The following is a 19,734-nucleotide window of genomic DNA, read 5'->3' as shown; positions in this document are numbered from 1 at the left end:
GCACATGTCCACATACTTTTGGTCATGTAGTGTAACACTATTTTAAACAGACAGATTTTTATAGGGATTTTTTTATCATGCTAATTAGATATCCACGGGGCACTGACATCGACCTTAGGGGGTTCACCTGTTTAGGTCAGTATGCCTTTCCTGTGTTTGTATCAGTGCTTCACTGTTGACCACAGTCTGGTCGCTCCCTGCAGGTGGAAAGCTCCTTCAGCTACTGTATCTAGAGATTTATGCCGTCAGCATTGAAAGCCTCAATCAGGTAAAACAAATGAACTTCTTCTATGTCTGAAGTTACATATATTTTGTAGTCTGTCGTTCCTTACTTGAATGATTTGAATGCTGTGTTTCTCAGTACTTCATTGACATTTTTGAAAGCAGCCATGGCAGTCGGATGCGTTTTTCTCTTTATTTTGATTAAATCCACCTCATATGTACATACAGTATGTAAAGGGAGGGGGCAGTGTTAGTGTGTTACTGGCTGAGAACATCCTTACCACCATGGTTACCTTTGCATGGGTGTTAAAATATTTATGTCCATTTGAAAATGAACAGCCCTGATTGGCCATAGGCTAGCTCTGATCACTGATCATGTAAATTATTAGGGTGGTGAATCAGAGAAACTGGGAACACAAAGCAAATGACCCAACTCAATGTTGTTACATGTGAACAGTCAAACATTCCTAATGTCCTGCAATCCATCGCCACCCGTTTACTATCCGTATTGGACCTACCACATAAGGAGATGGTAACTATTATACCAGTGGGAGATGAGGGAAAACTTCCGATTTCCATCCACTCATCTGAAGAATTCCCTCTCTCTGCACACCTCTGGTTCCAGTCCGTATGCACAGGACGCAATCAGGGCTCTGAGACTGTGGTGCTTCCTCTTCTGTAGCTCTTCAGAGGTTAACACTGTCTGTCCTGGGATAGGAAACATTCGTCACCACCACTGGTTCAGCTCCTCAGGGGGGAGGGAGCATGTGCAGATACTGTCATCTCTGGCTGTCGCTTAGTGATACCATGATGACAGTGAGAGTGTAGAACCCCTGGTGAGAATGTGTGATGTGTCGTGGTTTGGTCACACTCACAGTGACAAGGAAGTGAGGGATCATCTGGAAATATTACTTGACCCTGACACTTGAAAAGGCTGCATGGTGTCGTGGAAATTTCCTCTATTTACCAAATCATGGGAGCAAACCACACACACAAGTCAGAGTTAGTTATCAAAGTCCATCTTTAATTATATGAGCTCTATCACAATCCTGTGACTCTCAGATAAATTCAGTGTCTCTCAATGAATTCTCTGAGAGCCCCCTACACACTGCAGCTGAGTTCCTTTAAAATTAATAGCAAAGAACACACATAGTCAGACAGCATCGGCATAATTCATTGTTCAGCTTTGTCTCCTCTCTCAACCTCAGAACCATAAACCAATCCTCCATATCAACAGGCATATATCAAATTGTCATTTAGATACAACCAATCCTAAATACAACCAATCCTGGACAAGATCACAGAGACACACTGACTGGCACACAGACATTGTGGAGCAAAAGATATGTTTACATATGATGACACTTCGACCTCTCCCCTCTCTGCGGCCCATGCAACTTAGTCTCGACATAGAACAGATAACTGCAACCTCGCCACAGTATTATACAAAAATACCATTCTGATGAGAAGTAACTTACACACATTTGATGAATATAAAACATCTTACATATGTTACCAACAAATTCGGATTATTCCCTAACAAGGGCCACAGACATGATTTAAAAACAGAAGTGGAGGCTCTGAAATGTTATGAAGCATAGGACTGTGTAGGACAGCAACAGCTTTGTGTATATCTTACTCACCACTCACTACAACCTTCTACAGGTATTTCGTCACACCAAATGGACAAGCAGAGACAGAGTTCATGTGTTCAGAGTTCCTGTGTCTATGTGGCCACTAACGACTGTACTATTTTGCCAATCTTTCAGTCCGAATGTCTCTCTGTATGTCTGCATGGTGTCAGTAGTGACAGATAGATTCCTACGTATGTACTGTTGACCATTCAGGTGGTGATTGAGACGGACAGACAGACCTGCTCTCTCAGTCTGACGTCTGTTGAGGACCTCGAGGCTATGGTCAGTCATGTGACAGCTTCTCTGAAGAAGATCATCCCTGATTCCTCTCCAGGGTGTCATGGCATGTAGTTGAACATACCCTCCCTCAAGCCTTGTGAGGGTTGTTTGTGATGTACTTATAGCAGAAACCCCTGAGGTCGACCCATTAACCAACTGATTAGGGATCCTTAGTGATCCTCTTCTATCCAAGGAATGGTGGTTTTCTAACTCACTTGTGAATCATATTCCAATCCAATTCCAATAATGAAATAGATACCTCATGCAAATATCTGTAATATCTGAGGGTTCAAAATGTTTGACATCTACATGTGCATGTGTTTCTATCTCCTGCTCTCGGGAAGATCCTGAAGAAGATCCCTCCAGATCTGCAGGAGCGGATGTGGAACCTGGCAACCCGGGTGGAGGAGCAGCTGACTGGAACACTGGGACCCTGTGGTCAGTAGAATCAATCATACCACTGCAGCAGTGTCACATCATTTGTGTGTATCATACTATGTGGACATGGATTTTTACAGTATCTGAGCTCTCTGTCATTCCTCGGTTTTCTCCCACTATAGGAGGCTTCTCAGAGACAAATGCTGCTCTATGTGACTTCAATGAGTTCCCCTGCAGGGAGGTCCAATAGGTCCGTAGGCTACCATCCACCTATGATGACACCACATGAAATGTTTCTGATAAATACATTTTTTCAACTATAAATATCAACTTATGTCATCATACATCAATAATATTAGTGAATATATTTATTATGTATATTCTTTCAGGATGTTGACAACATTTACTATGCCCAGAATTGTTTGGAATCTCTCCTTCAACCAATGGTTCACCAATATCTCCAACAAAGACCTCAAACTAGTAAACCTTTTAGCCACATCCTGATTTGTTTTTCCAAGTCCTGTTAGAGAGCACACTATCTCATGTTATTACACAGCTTGATGCTTCTCTCCCTGAGTTCTCTTGCTCTGAGTCTTGCACTCTCTGTTCTGTCATGGATGTCACATTCATAAGTTTTGGCAGTGTGAGCTGATGATGGGATCTTGTGGATGACCAAACTGTCCGACCCGGTCAACGCTGCAGGGTCTAGCAGGCCTTATCAACAGTCCTCACATGTGCACACAGAGCACTGTGCCCTGGAGGCAGGGCGCCATACTGACTTCATAATCTAGCTGCTGTTGTGTTACTGGTACTGCAGTGCTTTTAGACAATCACCTGGCTATGATGGAGGTCAGGGAAATTACCTTCATGAGGAGAGAGAATTTGTGTGTATGATATTCTTTTGGGTCGTTCCACCAATTCGGTGCCTTTTGAGTTCACCAAATTTGTACATTCTGTCATAAAGAGCACATGTTCAATTTCATAAATAAAAATAATTAAATAATAAAAAGGCTATCGTAAGTGTCAAGTAAAGTAACAGGGTTGACCGTATCGGGGTTGACCGTAACAGGGTTGACCGTAACAGGGTTGACCGTGACAGGTTTGACCGTATCAGGGTTGACCGTATCGAGGTTGACCGTATCAGGGTTGACCGTATCAGGGTTGACCGTATCAGGGTTGACCGTATCGAGGTTGACCGTATCAGGGTTGACCGTATCAGGGTTGACCGTATCAGGGTTGACCGTAACAGGGTTGACCGTAACAGGGTTGACCGTGACAGGTTTGACCGTATCAGGGTTGACCGTATCGAGGTTGACTGTATCAGGGTTGACTGTATCAGGGTTGACCGTAACAGGGTTGACGATATGAAAGGGTTGACAATGTGACAGGGGTAATGGAAGCTTGTTGTTTGTAACAGGGAGTGGCAATTGAACGCAAGCTTAACAGGATTGATGTGTTATTCTCGACCAGCTCAGTTTTCCACCACAAAACACCAGCAAATAGCCAAAAAGAGTAGAACCAGCTCACCTGCTCTGTGGTTCGACTGTTATATGTTCAATGTTTCTTTTCAAAAACATTTTTTACAAGGACTAGGTTCACCATATTAAAACAAGAGTTTAGTTCATGTAAAATGATTGATCTGAAAATGAGGGAAAGATTGTACCCCCGCACATTCACTCGGTACCGGTGCCCCCTGTAATATAGCCTCGTTATTGTTATGTACTGTAATTCTACTGTGTTACTTTTTATTTTTACTTTATTTTATTTAGTAAATATTTTCTCAACTCTAATTCTTCAACGGCATTGTTGGTTAAGGGCTTGTAAGTAAGCATTTCACAGTAAGGTCTACACCGGTTGTATTCAGCGCATGTGATTTGATTTGATTCATCACTAATCAAATGAAAAAAATTATAATCTTCTGAATTTTTTGAGTTGTCAAAGCAACAAAATAACTAGGGCTTTACAATGATGGTGAAAACTTGGATAGACTTTAGGATTAAGTGGGTTGAAATCTTCCTAGAAGTGACACAGGGTTGACTGAGGGACATGTCAAAATGCAAAATTTTGGCACTTTAGCAAGGCTTTATATATATCAAAAAATCTGAACAGGTTTTTGAAATTGGTGCACAATTTCTACTTAAAATATCAAAGGGACGCAAAAGGCACTAATTTTCTATAGGCTAACGGAATTTCCTAGAAATGAATAAATAGAAATGACCGTAGAAAGTTCTGACACCGTAGATTCTCATGCAGATTAGATGGAGATTCTCATGGAGATTAGATGGAGATTCTCATGGAGATTAGATGGAGATTCTCATGGAGATTCTCATGGAGATAAAATGGAGATTAGATGGAGATTCTCATGGAGATTAGTTGAAGATTCCCATGGAGATTAGATGGAGATTCTCATGGAGATTAGATGGAGATTAGATGGAGATTCTCATGGACATTAGATGAAAATTCTCATGGAGATTAGATGAATATTCTCATGGAGATTAGATGGAGATTCTCATGGAGATTAGTTGAAGATTCTCATGGAGATTAGATGGAGATTCTCATGGAGATTAGATGGAGATTCTCATGGAGATTCTCATGGAGATTCTCATGGAGATTAGATGGAGATTCTCATGGAGATTAGATGGAGATTCTCATGGAGATTAGATGGAGATTCTCATGGACATTAGATGAAGATTCTCATGCAGATTAGATGAATATTCTCATGGAGATTAGATGGAGATTCTCATGGAGATTAGATTTGCTGCCAGTTTATGAAGATAGGATGGCTAATGATTCAAAACATAGTAGAGGAATGATTCTTCCCCCTCTGTATCTCTCCCCGGAGCTCCGAAGTCCAGGAGCAGGTTCTCTTCATGATCAACAGATCCTCAACCCTGGAGGAGGTGTGTCTGGAAGGAGGTGGGCTCACTGTGAGTAGCCTACTCCACGTGATCCTCCTCACCTTTCTAAAACATCCCTCCCTCCCTAAATCATTCTACCTGGTGTCTGAGGCACTGAGGAAATGGGACATTTTTGGATGACATTTGATTTATGTGATTGGTTCACTTTATTTTTCATTTCAGTTCAACATTAATAACTCATTTCTGTTCCTCTGTCTCTCTCCTAGCCCTTCCTCTTGTTGGAATTCTGCATTGAAGATGGCCTGTGGCCTGCGAGATCACACCTGCTCCGCCATCCACACCATCAACCTGTCAGCCAATTATATAGAGGACAAAGGTGAGCCTTTTCCTATCATAAATAACTTTTGGGGTTTGTTAATGTCCATTGCTGAGGTTCCCAATTCCAACTTGCCTGGACTGGCTAGTGACTACTCATCTGCTCATGTGTGTTACCTGTGTTGCCTGTCGTCGGGTGTGAAAGCTCTCAGTCAGGAACTGGAGAACCCAATGGTCTCACCCAGCTGTCCGTCTCCAGGATTGTTGTCTCTCCCAAACTCTTCTGCTTCATCCTTTTTGTTCATTTTCCATAAAGAAACTGTCTTTGTGTTGATACTTATCTTGTGATAGTTTTCACGTAGAGTATTGCATTTCTCTTTCTCATTCCTCTTTCTTGCCCCCTCCATCTCTCCTGGGTTGGCTAATCTGACTCAGGGGTTCTCTCAGAACAAGGCCTTCGCCAGCTCTCTGTGTCACCTGGACTTGTCAGGGAATACAGGCAGTCTGGCTACAGAGGAGGCTGTGATGAGGGTGGGGGCAACACTTGTTTTCAGTTCACGGTTTAGAATTCTTTGCTCCATACACTATCATACTTGAATGAAGGTCTATACTGTAGGTGCTGTGAGTTTCAGTTAAATGCATTTTGTGTATAATGTACATGGTGGATACTATGGAACATTAACTGCCTTGGTTATATTCAGTAATGGGTTGTCTATGAAATATTATTTGCTGTGAAGTTAAAGGGAGTTTGTTTTGCAAATGCAGTCCCACGTGTCAGGATATGCATGCTAATTGATACTGATATGTGTCAGGATATGCATGCTAATTGATACTGATATGGGTCAGGATATGCATGCTAATTGATACTGATATGTGTCAGGATATGCATGCTAATTGATACTGATATGTGTCAGGATATGCACGCTAATTGATACTGATATGTGACAGGATATGCATGCTAATTGATACTGATATGTGTCAGGATATGCATGCTAATTGTTACTGATATGTGTCAGGATATACATGCTAATTGATACTGATATGTGTCAGGATATGCATGCTAATTGATACTGATATGTGACAGGATATGCATGCTAATTGATACTGATAATTGACAGGATATGCATGCTAATTGATACTGATATGTGACAGGATATGCATGCTAATTGATACTGATATGTGACAGGATATGCATGCTAATTGATACTGATATGTGACAGGATATGCATGCTAATTGATACTGATATGTGACAGGATATGCATGCTAATTGATACTGATATGTGACAGGATATGCATGCTAATTGATACTGATATGACTTAATGATGCAGGAGGAATCTCAGTCAGAGTAATATAATTACTCCATAGTACATTATTGAATTGAGTTGTTCAGTAGATGGTTTTGGCTCTAGAGGGCCATAGCACTCAATAGCTTCATATCTCTTCCTGTCAGAACCTGTTTATGTTCCTTTCAGGGACAAATGCTGTGTCTAACCTGGACTTGAGTGGAAAGGACTGCCATCTGGATGCTGTAAGTGACCTCTAACATTTTACTTCTGGTCATGACAATAAACATAATCAGTCTCTGTAATCTTTGTTCATTTGAAAATGAATATGCATGTTTGTGCCAATGTGAAATAATGCACTATACATCCCCAACTTACTTCTCCCCCTAGCTGTTTGTATCTCTGTCAGCATGCTTCTTCTCCAACCTGGCTCACCTCAACCTGTCCAGGGACCCCTTCTCACACAGGTGAGAACCCTGCTTTCCATTATATATCTTGACCGGTGTTGTCAGACCCATCGCTAACCTCTTTCTGTCCCCATGAAGTTGAGGGAGGTGACAAGGACTGTAATGGAGTAAGAGCTCTGAGCTGTGGGACTGCTAGGAACCAGACTACCCCCAGAGTGGCTCTCAGGTGAACACTGACGGAATGCTATACCAGGAAATGTCTACGTGATACATGTCAAACAGAATGTGAAGCCTACTTATAGCACTGGATGATAGTGTATAATACTGTGTTTGCATTTTGATTTACACATGTATACAGCTGTTTGATACACATATTTTCTGTCTTTTATGCAGATTGTTGTTGCAGGGTCTGGCCAGAAGTAAGTACTCATCCGCTCAGACCTGAGCGGCTGTGAGGTAGACACACACGTACACACACGCACGCACACACACACACACACACACACACACACACACACACACACACACACACACACACACACACACACACACACACACTATGTGTTTGCATTTTGGGCATTGACTGGGGACATTGCCCTGTGTAGGGTGCCATCTTTCGGATGGGCTGTTAAACAGGTGTCCTGACTCTCTGTGGTCACTAAAGATCCCATAGAATTTATCATAAGAGTAGGGGTATTAACCCCGGTGTCCTGGCTAATTTCCCAATCTGTCCCTCATACCATCATGGCCACCTAATCATCCCCAGCTTCCCATTGACTCATTCATCCCCCCGTCTCTCCCCTGTAACTATTCCCCAGGTTGTTGCTGTAAATGAGAATGTGTTCTCAGTCAACTTACCTGGTAAAATAAGGGTAAAATCAAAAATTTTAATTAATAGACATACACACACATACCTCACTTTTTTTTTATCAGTGAGCTGAGCCATTTTTTGGCTGGTTGATAATCATATGTACGACAATGTATGCACTCACCACTCACTGTAAGTCACTCTGGATAAGAGCGTCTGCTAAATGGCTCAAATGTCAAATGTAATGTGTATTATGTGTCCAGCTGAGGTCTGCTGGAGCCCAGATGATACAGGAGCACATCTTTGAAGCCAAGGCCATCAGCATTCTGGACCTCTCTGACAATGGTACGATACCAAACCCACCCCTTATCTCTCTCTCTCTCTCTCTGGAGAGGTGTGGGTTAGATGGAGAGAGATGGAGAGCGCACAGACGGGTGGTGTCTGTGGGCTAGGTGGTGGTGCCAACCAGCAGGTGATAAATCACGCACCATTCAGATCACGTAACAGAGAGGGAGACAATGTGTTCCTCGTGGGACGATCCCCTGCTCTCTAGCACAATGAGGAGATCTCAGGAATCAGCCCATGGATGAGGGGAGGTGGTTAGATTGGCTGTTCTGGGAACTGTCCAGGGAGTCTCCATAGGGGGCATCATTAAGAGAAAGAAAACTCCACTTGAATAGAGTATTTTCCATATATTTCTATCTAGGAATCTCAGAGAGCAACCGAATGCTGAGGAAATGTATATTCAGGGGATAAGAAAACAGTTGTTTTTCGATGAATAACCCTTTTTCTGCATCATTATAACTTAACATTATTTTTGGATCTACCAATAGAAAATGAAAAATATGTTTTCTCTTCTCCTACTATGACCTCTCTCAACCCTTGTTCTGGAAATACAGCAGAGCCAATAAAATGCTTGACCGCTGACAGGACCTCAAATCAGGCCATGTTATTTCTGGAACAGGTAGACAAGTGCAGGCAGGGTTCCCAGCTTCCCACAGACAGTCCTCCATGCAGCACTGAGCAGCAAGGCCAGACATGTCAGTGTCAGTCAGAATAGACACAGCACTGCTGGGACACTGATGCTCCAACATCCAGCACCTGCCTGTCTGCCAACCCACTTCCTCGTCCCTCACTTCTGGGGATCGTACCACTGACGTCACACTGACTGGAACAAAGACTATAATGGCTCCCTGCTTCCTTCTACACCAGCCAGTGGTTCATATATAGAGACCATTCGTTTTCATGGGGAATGCAACTGTCAAAAAGCTCCAGGGAATCCTAATTTGTGTATTTATGACAAAATAGGCTCAACATGATTGAATTGAGTTGACTTGAAAAGATAGCTTCTTCAAAGCATATAGAAAGACAGACAGAGAAAGTAACAAATATACATCTATCTATCCTCAGGTTTTGAGAGTGACATGGTAACCATGGTGCTGTCCATCGGACACAGGCACTCCATCCGCGATCCGGCTTTGGGACTCAACTTTGCCATGAAGTCCAGGTGAATAGATCGTTCTGTCACGCCCACTGTGTTTTCTATCCATCTATCTACTGTATATCCATCAACTGTCCCCTTCTCTCTCTGCCTTCTCTCTCTCTCTCTCTCTCTCCACAGAGCTCTAATAACAAACGTCCTACAGCGTATCGTCCAGCTCATGCAGGAGGAGGAGTGTGTGAGTGTTCAATCTTGTCCTTTGAGTGACAAACTCACTTATTTACATTCTTTCATGTGTCATATCTCAAACACTTAACTTTCCTGTGTACCATGTGTAATTATAATCATTTGAGGTGTGCTTATATTTGTCCTGTTCCACATGCGTGTAATGGAAATGTTGTTGTTGTTGTTGCATATCCCAACTCCTCCTGAGACACCCTCAGGCAGTGGGATTACGGCCAGGGTCGCTATTGTACAGCGCCCCTGGAGCAATTAGGGTTAACCTCTTGGAACACTAGGGGCAGTATTTCATTTTTGGATGAAAAAACGTTCCCGTTTTAAACAAGATATTTTGTCACGAAAAGATGCTCGACTATGCATATAATTGACAGCTTTGGAAAGAAAACACTCTGACGTTTCCAAAACTGCAAAGATATTATCTGTGAGTGCCACAGAACTGATGCTAAAGGCGAAACCAAGATGAAACTTCAAACAGGAAATGAGCAAAATTTTTGAGGTGCTGTTTTCCATTGTCTCCTTATATGGCTGTGAATGCGCCCTGAACGAGCCTACATGTTCTGCCGTTTCCCCAAGGTGTCTGCAGCATTGTGACGTGTTTGTAGGCATATCATTGGAAGATTGGCCATAAGAGACTACATTTACCAGGTGTCCGCCCGGTGTCCTTTGTCGAAATTGGTGCGTAATCTTCAGCTGCACGCATTCATCCATGTGATTCAGAGGAGAGAGGAGACTTCCACGAACGATATATCATCGAAGAGATATGTGAAAAACACCTTGAGGATTGATTCTAAACAACGTTTACCATGTTTCAGTGGATATTATGGAGTTAATTTGGAAAAAAGTTTGGCGTTTTGATGACTGAATTTTCTTTTTTTTTTTGTAGCCAAACGTGACGGAAAAAAAACCGAGCGATTTCTCCTACACAAAGAATCTTTCAGGAAAAACTGAACATTTGCTATCTAACTGAGAGTCTCCTCATTGAAAACATCCGTAGTTCTTCAAAGGTAAATGATTTTATTTGAATGCTTTTGTTTTTGTGAAAATGTTGCCCGCTGAATGCTAACGCTAAATGCTACGCTAGCTATCAATACTGTTACACAAATGCTTGTTTTGCTATGGTTGAAAATCATATTTTGAAAATCTGAGATGACAGTGTTGTTAACAAAAGGCTAAGCTTGAGAGCTAATATATTTATTTCATTTCATTTGCGATTTTCATGAATAGTTAACGTTGTGTTATGCTAATGAGCTTGCGGGATAATTACACTCCTGGATACAGGTTTTTTTCGTAGCTAAACGTGATGAACAAAACGGAGCGATTTGTCCTAAACAAATCATCTTTTTCGAAAAACTGAACATTTGCTATCTAACGGAGAGTCTCCTCATTGAAAACATCTGAACTTCTTCGAAGGTAAATGATTTTATTTGAATACTTTTCTTGTTTTTGTGAAAATGTTGCCCGCTGAATGCTAACGCTAAATGCTACGCTAGCTATCAATACTGTTACACAAATACTTGTTTTGCTATGGTTGAAAAGCATATTTTGAAAATCTGAGATGACAGTGTTGTTAACAAAAGGCTAAGCTTGAGAGCTAGCATATTTATTTCATTTCATTTGCGATTTTCATGAATAGTTAACGTTGCGTTATGGTAATGAGCTTGAGGCTGTATTCACGATCCCGGATCCGGGATGGCTAGAATCAAGAGGTTTTAAGTGTCTTGCTCAAGGGCACGGCGACAGATACATTATTTTACCTTATTCAAACCAGCAACCCTTCTGTTACTGACCAAACATCAAGGCTACCTGCCGCCCCAGCTACCTGTTATTAACCTGTTCTAATAAGCTGTCGTAAACAACCATTGACTTAAACATCAGCTTAACTCTGCAAAGGCCTCACTTACATCACATTCATCTCCTAGCCTCTGACAACAACAGTATATCCCAGTCTCCTTTACCCTCTCCTCAGTAGATATCCCTGCTCCTCTTATATTTTGACCCTGGCTCTCCAACTGCCCCGGCCTCTTCTCCAGTGGTGTCCCATTCTCTGTAATAGTTGGAGGCTCTGTGGAGGCACAGTCCTCAGGGACGTCACCCTGAGTGAAAGCAATACTTTTAATTACCCAGAATCCTTCTCCAGCGAGACGCGGCCTGCCTCAGTAATTACACACTGAGCAGCTTAAACTCTTACAGTATACAAGGCTCATTAAAACAGGCAGCCATTTTCTCTCAGAGTATCAAAGAGCCCTCTTATATCTGAGATGGAGATGTCAGGGTGAAGTTCATGTAACCAACTGAAGTTCTTTCAGGCCTAAGCTCTGGGCTCTTATTGGATGGAGCTCTGGCTCAGATCAAATCAAATTTTATTAGTCACATGCGCCGAAATGCTTACTTACGAACTCCTAACCAACAATGCAGATAAGAATAAGAGATAAAAGTAACAAGTAATTAAAGAGCAGCAGTGAAATAACAACAGTGAGACTATATGCAGGGGGTTACCGATACAGAGTCAATGTGCCGGGGCATCGGTTAGTTGAGGTAGTATGTACAATACATGTAGGTATAGTTATTAAAGTGACTATGCATAGATGACAACAGTGAGTAGCAGTGGTGTAAAGGGGGGCACTGCAAATAGTCTGGGCAGCCATGTGACTAGATGTTCAGGAGTCTTATGGTTTGGGGTTAGAAGCTGTTCAGAGGCCTCTTGGACCTAGACTTGGCACTCCGGTATCGCTTGCCGTACGGTAGCAGAGAGAGCAGTCTATGACTAGGGTAGCTGGAGTCTTTGACCATTTTAGGGCCTTCTTCTGACACTGTCTGGTATAGAGGCCCTGGATGGCAGGAAGCTTGGCCCCAGTGATTTACTGGGCCGTACGTTCGGAGGCCGAGCAGTTGCCATACCAGGCAGTGATACAACCAGTCAGGATGCTCTCGATGGTGCAGCTGTAGAATCCTTTGAGGATCTGAGGACCTCCTGAGGGGGAATAGGTTTTGTCGTAACGATGAATAAACTCTATTTTTATAGCTTAGAGTCGCACACGCTATATATAAACTCCCAGTAATTTATTGGGTAAATCACCAATGTTTCGACATCACTGTGCCTTCTTCAGGGTAAAGTCATGAGTGCTTGAACCAGGTTATGTAGACAAACAGTGCAATTAGTGCAACCAATGACAATAGTGAGGGGTGTGTCATAATTACGTTAATTAGAATGAATTGAGTGAAATTGTTAAAAAACAATAGGTTACAGCATATATAATATATTAGGCTATTATCATATGGAAACATAATTAAATATTGTACATAATATTAGCACCAGCATACATTGTTTCATTCAATTTCACATATATATTTCATTGTTTCCTATTTCATGAAAACATTTTGTTACATGTAATCTTTTGGTTCAACAATAATGCATAATAAGCATCATCAACAGGGGAACATATTACAGTGGGGCAAAACAGTATTTAGTCACCTTCAACTATGACAGACAAAATGAGAAGAAAAATACAGAAAATCACATAGTAGGATTTTTAATGAATTTATTTGCAAATTATGGTGGAAAATAAGTATTTGGTCACCTACAAACAAGCAAGATTTCTGGCTCTCACAGACCTGTAACTTCTTCTTTAAGAGGCTCCTCTGTCCTCCACTCGTTACCTGTATTAATGGCACCTGTTTGAACTTGTTATCAGTATAAAAGACACCTGTCCACAACCTCAAACAGTCACACTCCAAACTCCACTATGGCCAAGACCAAAGAGCTGTCAAAGGACACCAGAAACAAAATTGTAGACCTGCACCAGGCTGGGAAGACTGAATCTGCAATAGGTAAGCAGCTTGGTTTGAAGAAATCAACTGTGGGAGCAATTATTAGGAAATGGAAGCCATACAAGACCACTGATAATCTCCATCGACCTTGGGCTCCACGCAAGATCTCACCCCGTGGGGTCAAAATGATCACAAGAACGGTGAGCAAAAATCCCAGAACCACACGGGGCGACCTAGTGAATGACCTGCAGAGAGCTGGGACCAAGTAACAAAGCTTACCATCAGTAACACACTACGCTGCCAGGGCCTCAAATCCTGCAGTGCCAGACGTGTCCCCCTGCTTAAGCCAATACATGTCCAGGCCCGTCTGAAGTTTGCTAGAGAGCATTTGGATGATCCAGAAGAAGATTGGGAGAATGCCATATGGTCAGATGAAACCAAAATAGAACCTTTTGGTAAAAACTCAACTCGTCGTGTTTGGAGGACAAAGAATGCTGCGTTGCATCCAAAGAACACCATGCCTACTGTGAAGCATGGGGGTGGAAACATCATGCTTTGGGGCTGTTTTTCTGCAAAGGGACCAGGACGACTGATCGGTGTAAAGGAAAGAATGAATGGGGCCATGTATCGTGAGATTTTGAGTGAAAACCTCCTTCCATCAGCAAGGGCATTGAAGATGAAACGTGGCTGGGTCTTTCAGCATGACAATGATCCCAAACACACCGCCCGGGCAACGAAGGAGTGGCTTCGTAAGAAGAATTTCAAGGTCCTGGAGTGGCCTAGCCAGTCTCCAGATCTCAACCCCATAGAAAATCTTTGGAGGGAGTTGAAAGTCCGTGTTGCCCAGCAACAGCCCCAAAACATCACTGCTCTAGAGGAGATCTGCATGGAGGAATGGGCCAAAATACCAGCAACAGTGTGTGAAAACCTTGTGAAGACTTACAGAAAACGTTTGACCTCAACATTGCCAACAAAGGGTATATAACAAAGTAGAGATAAACTTTTGTTATTGACCAAATACTTATTTTCCACCATAATTTGCAAATAAATTCATTAAAAATCCTACAATGTGATTTTCTGGATTTTTTTCTCAATTTTCGTCTGTCATAGTTGAAGTGTACCTATGATGAAAATTACAGGCCTCTCTCATCTTTTTAAGTAGGAGAACTTGCACAATTGGTGTCTGACTAAATACTTTTTTGCCCCACTCTAGGTGTATGCTGAAATTCTGTAGAAAGAATACAAATTTATAAGATTGGTTCATAAAGAGAGAATTGTTCATAAGAAGGACCTGAGATCAAAGTCAATATTCAGACCACAAGGGGACAATGTTTTTAGTAGTAGGAACTCAATGTTACCTCTCCTTGATAGAGCAACATGCTCAATGCCTGTATATTTGAGGGAGGAGATAGGATGGTTAGCTTCAACAAAGTGAGCTGCTAATGGATAATCAATGTTCTTACATGTGATTGAGCCGCGGTGTTCAGCTATGCATTGTTTTAATTATCTTTTTGTTTGTCCTACGTATACTTTCCCACATGAACAGGTGATGAGATTGATTACTCTCTTGGTCTTGCATGAGATGATACACCTAACTGGGATTTTTCAACCTGTATGCAGGTGTCTGAAGAAGGATGTTTTTATAATGCTGTTGCACTGTGCGCATGAGCCACATTTGTAGTTCCCATTTGGAATGGGTGTCAAGAGTGAGCTCAGGGGGCATGTTAGCTTTGCGAGATCTATCTCCAATAGTGAAACCACGTTTGTAGACCACCAGTGTTTTTTTTTGAAGAGGTGTGCCATTTTTTGTTGTTGTTGATTTGCAAAATATGCCAGTGCTTTTCAGGATTGCTTTAATTTTCTCTGAACACTTGGTGTCCTTGATGCAAAAGACTGTTGTGTTGTTTTTCTTCTTTGGTTGAGTTTTTAGTAATTCCTCTCTTGGTTTTTGAGATATTTTCATCATTGCAGCATCAAGAGTTTTGTTCTTGTAGCCTCTCATTTTTTAGCATCATCCTCTAGCTATTGCCTTCACTTCATGAGCTGGGGAGGACACCCTCTAGAGGTGTAATGCTGCAGCATTTACTGAATGACTGCCAAAACAATTACTGGCTATTTCTAAGTCTGTTATTGTTTGTGTACAGTGTTTAGGAGTAGCATCAATATGCATCAGTCACCAACCACACAGATGACTATCACCAGTCAGCAAATTAGAAGAGACATACCTAAAACTATTGCTGCAACACATGATAGGAAAAGACTCATGAGAGGTCATCCAGGTGAGTCTCCCAGGTGACTGGTGTCAAATCAAATAAAACTTTGTCACATGCGCCGAAAATAACAAATGTAGACCTTACCGTGAAATGCTTACTTACAAGCCCTTAACCAACAGTGCAGTTCAAGAAGAGTTCAGAAAATATTTACCAAATAAAATAAAATAAAAATGATAAAAAGTAACACAATAACATAACGATAATGAGGCTATATACATGGGGAGTCAGTGTGCGGGGGTGCAGGTTAGTCGAGGTCATTTGTACATGTAGGCAGGGGTGAAGTGATTATGCATAGATAATTAACAGCGAGTAGCAGCAATATACAAAACAAATGGGGGGGGGGGGGGGGGGTCAATGTAATAGTCCAGTGGCCATTTGATTAATTGTTCAGCAGTCTTATGGCTTTGGGGTAGAAGCTGTTAAGGAGCCTTTTGGTCCTAGACTTGGCGCTCCGGTACCGCTTGCCGTGCTGTGGCAGAGAAAACAGTCTATGACTTGGGTTGCAGGAAGCTTGACCCCAGTAATGTACTGGGCCATACGCACTACCCTCTGTAGTGCCTTATGGTCAGATGCAGATGCCAGTTCTCTGACCTCCTCCCTATAGGCTGCCTCATCGTTGTCGGTGATCAGGCCTATCACTGTTGTGTCGTCAGCAAACTTAATGATGGTGTTGGAGTTGTGTTTGGCCATGCAGTCGTAGGTGAACAGGGAGTACAGGAGGGGACTAATTACACACCCCTGAGGGCTCCAGTGTTGAGGATCAGCATGGCAGACGTCTGTTGCCTACCCTTACCACCTGGGGGCGGCCCGTCAGGAAGTCCAAGATCCAGGTGCAGAGGGAGGTGTTTAGTACCAGGGTCCTTAGCTTAGTGATGAGCTTTGAGGGCAGTATGGTGTTGAATGCTGAGCTGTAGTCAATGAACAGCATTTTCACATAGGTGTTCCTTTTGTCCAGGTGGGAAAGGGCAGTGTGGAGTGCGATTGAGATTGCATCATCTGTGGATTTGTTGGGGCAGTATGCGAATTGGAGTGGATATAGGATGCTGTTGATGTGAGCCATGACCAGTCTTTCAAAGCACTTAATGGCTACCGATGTGAGTGCTACGGGGAGGTAATCATTTAGGCAGGTTGCCTTCGCTTCCTTGGGCACAGGGACTATGGGGGTCTGCTTGAAACATGTAGGTATTACAGACTCAGTCAGGGAGAGGTTGAAAATGTCAGTGAAGAGACTTGCCAGTTGGTCCGCGCATGCTTTTAGTACACGTCCTGGTAATCCATATGGCCCTGCGGCTTTGTGAATGTTGACCTGTTTAAAAGGTCTTGCTCACATCGTCTCAGTCATATTACACAGTCATCCAGAACAGCTGGTGCTCTCCTGTAGGCTTCAGTGTTGCTTGCCTCGAAGCGAGCATAAAAGACATTTAGCTTGTCTGGTAGGCTCACGTCACTGGGCAGCGCACGTCTGGGTTTCCCTTTGTGGTCCGTAATAGTTTTCAAGCACTGCCACATCTGACGAGCATCAGAGCTGGTGTAGTAGGATTCAATCTTAATCCTGTATTGACACTTTGCATGTTTGATGGTTCGTCTGCGGGCATAGCGGGTTTTCTTATAGGCGTCCTTGAAAGCGTCAGCTCTAGCCTTTAGCTCGATGCGGATGTTGCCTGTAATCCATGGCTTCTGGTCGGGATATGTACGTACAGTCACGGTGGGGACGACCTCATCAAATCACTTATTGATGAAGCCGATGACTGAGGTGTTGTACTCAATGCCATTGGATGAATCCCGGAACATATTCCGGTCTGTGCTGGCAAAACAGTCCTGTAGTGTAGCATCCGCGTCATCTGACCACTTCCATATTGAGGGAGTCACTGGTGCTTCCTGCTTTAGTTGTTGCTTGTCAGCAGGAATCAGGAGGATTGATTTATGGTCGGATATTCCAAATGGAGGGCGGGGGAGAACTTTGTATGCATCTCTGTGTGTGGAGTAAAGGTAGTTGTTACGCATTCCTCTTGGAGGAGGGAACACAACACCCTGCTACACTCAACTCCCCATAGAGTGAAAGAGGTATGTGATTGTAGGTGCGAGTAAGGATGACAGAGTCAGAGAATATGACCTTTTACCATGTTAAGGGAATAAATTCCCAGTAATGTGGGGAAAAGGGTCTGGACAGAACCAAAGCAAAGAAAGTAAAAGTTAGAGTCCCCTCTCCTACCTTACCTGCCTACCCACTACTTACCTAACCTTAACGCCACCTGGCGCGCTAACCAAAATACAGGGGTTGGTCCGCCCAGGTCTTACCTAGTGTGCATAGACGGAGTACATACTACGGGGATATGTATGCCCGCAGGCCTCTTGCCTAAGCACTCCCAAGGTGCCTTCCCCTTCCCCCTGGGAACAAATGACACAGAATAATACAAACTTAAAGTGAACAATTTCACTAATTAAAAACACTGAGTCCCATTGGCACACACATACCTCAGAAGTAGCAGCTACAAAATACGTTCAACAAAACTGTCTCTGAGCAACAACCAACACAGGACATCCAAGAAGCCCTCTCTTCTAACAAAGGAACACTGACTTTTAAAGCTGTCGCAGTAATTGCAGACAGCTGTATCCCCTAACGAGAGGGCGGGATCAGAGCTCCAATCTACAATGGGGCCGACCAATCAGCTGCTTGGGGGAATCCAGGAAGCCATTTCCTGAAATACACACATACATATCCACAAACTCATAACACAGAAACTGGGGAACGTAACAGTCGTCTAGAATTGTTATTCCTCTGGTTGCACATGTTGGTAAAAATTTCAACTTAAAACTGATTTAAGTTTGCCTGCATGTCCCCGGACAATAGAAGCACTGCTTTTGGATGAGCATTTTCTTCCGTTCTTCTTTGCTTATGGCCTTTATAGAGTTGGTTGAGTGTGGTCTTAGTGCCAGCATCGGTCTGTGGTGGTAAATAGACAGCTACGAATAATATAGATGAGAACTCTCTTGGTAGATAGTGTGGTCTACAGCTTATCATAAGGTACTCTTCCTCAGGCGAGCAATACCTCGAGACTTCTTTAATATTAGACATCGCGCATCAGCTGTTATTGACAAAAAGACACACACCCCCACCCCTCATCTTACCAGACGTAGCTTCTCTGTTCTGCCGGTGCAATAAAAATCCCTCCAGCTCTATATTATCCGTGTCGTTCAGCCACGACTCGGTGAAACATAGGATATTTCAGTTCTTAATGTCCAGTTGGTAGGATAATAGTAATCGTAGGACATCCATTTTATTTTCCAATGATTGCATGTTAGCAAGTAGAATTGATGGCAATGGGAGTTTCCTCGCTCACCTACGGATTCTCAAAAGGCAGCCCGATCTGCGTCCTCTTTTCTTCCGTCTTTTCTTCACCCAAATGACGTGGGTCTGGTCCTGTTCCCGGAAGAGCAGTATATCTATCTCGTCGGACTCGTTAAAGGAAAAAGCTTTTTCCAGTTCATGGTAAGTAATCCCAGTTCTAATGTCCAGAAGTTATTTTCGGTCATAACATTATGTACAAATAAAGTAAAAAATTTTTTTACAAACAACGTTAAAAAATAAAAAAAACGAATGAAATTGCTAAATTGATTATGGGCGTCTGCCATCCTCTTCGGGCGCCATTTTATCTATATGCCCTGTGTGTTCCAGAAGCTGGCTCAGGCCTTGCTACAGGCAGCCCAGACTCTCTGTCCCAGGATCACACACAGGTCAAGCTGGCTGACTATGTGGCTAAGATGTCCAGACAGACAGACCTCTTCATCCGGGACACCCTCATACAGCACACAGGAGAGCTCAAGC

The 19,734-nt window shown here is 42.8% G+C and overlaps 1 pseudogene; it reads left to right on the top strand.

Annotated features, from left to right (window-relative positions):
• The window catches only part of LOC115109788 (uncharacterized), a 49,725-nt pseudogene that overhangs the window by 10,584 nt on the left and 19,407 nt on the right, over positions 1-19,734 (top strand).

Source organism: Oncorhynchus nerka, linkage group LG25 (assembly GCF_034236695.1).
Source record: "Oncorhynchus nerka isolate Pitt River linkage group LG25, Oner_Uvic_2.0, whole genome shotgun sequence".
In the NCBI taxonomy this organism is placed as follows: domain Eukaryota; kingdom Metazoa; phylum Chordata; class Actinopteri; order Salmoniformes; family Salmonidae; genus Oncorhynchus; species Oncorhynchus nerka.
The sequence above is the reverse complement of the archived record's forward strand: the minus strand, read 5'-3'. Positions and strand labels throughout refer to the sequence as shown.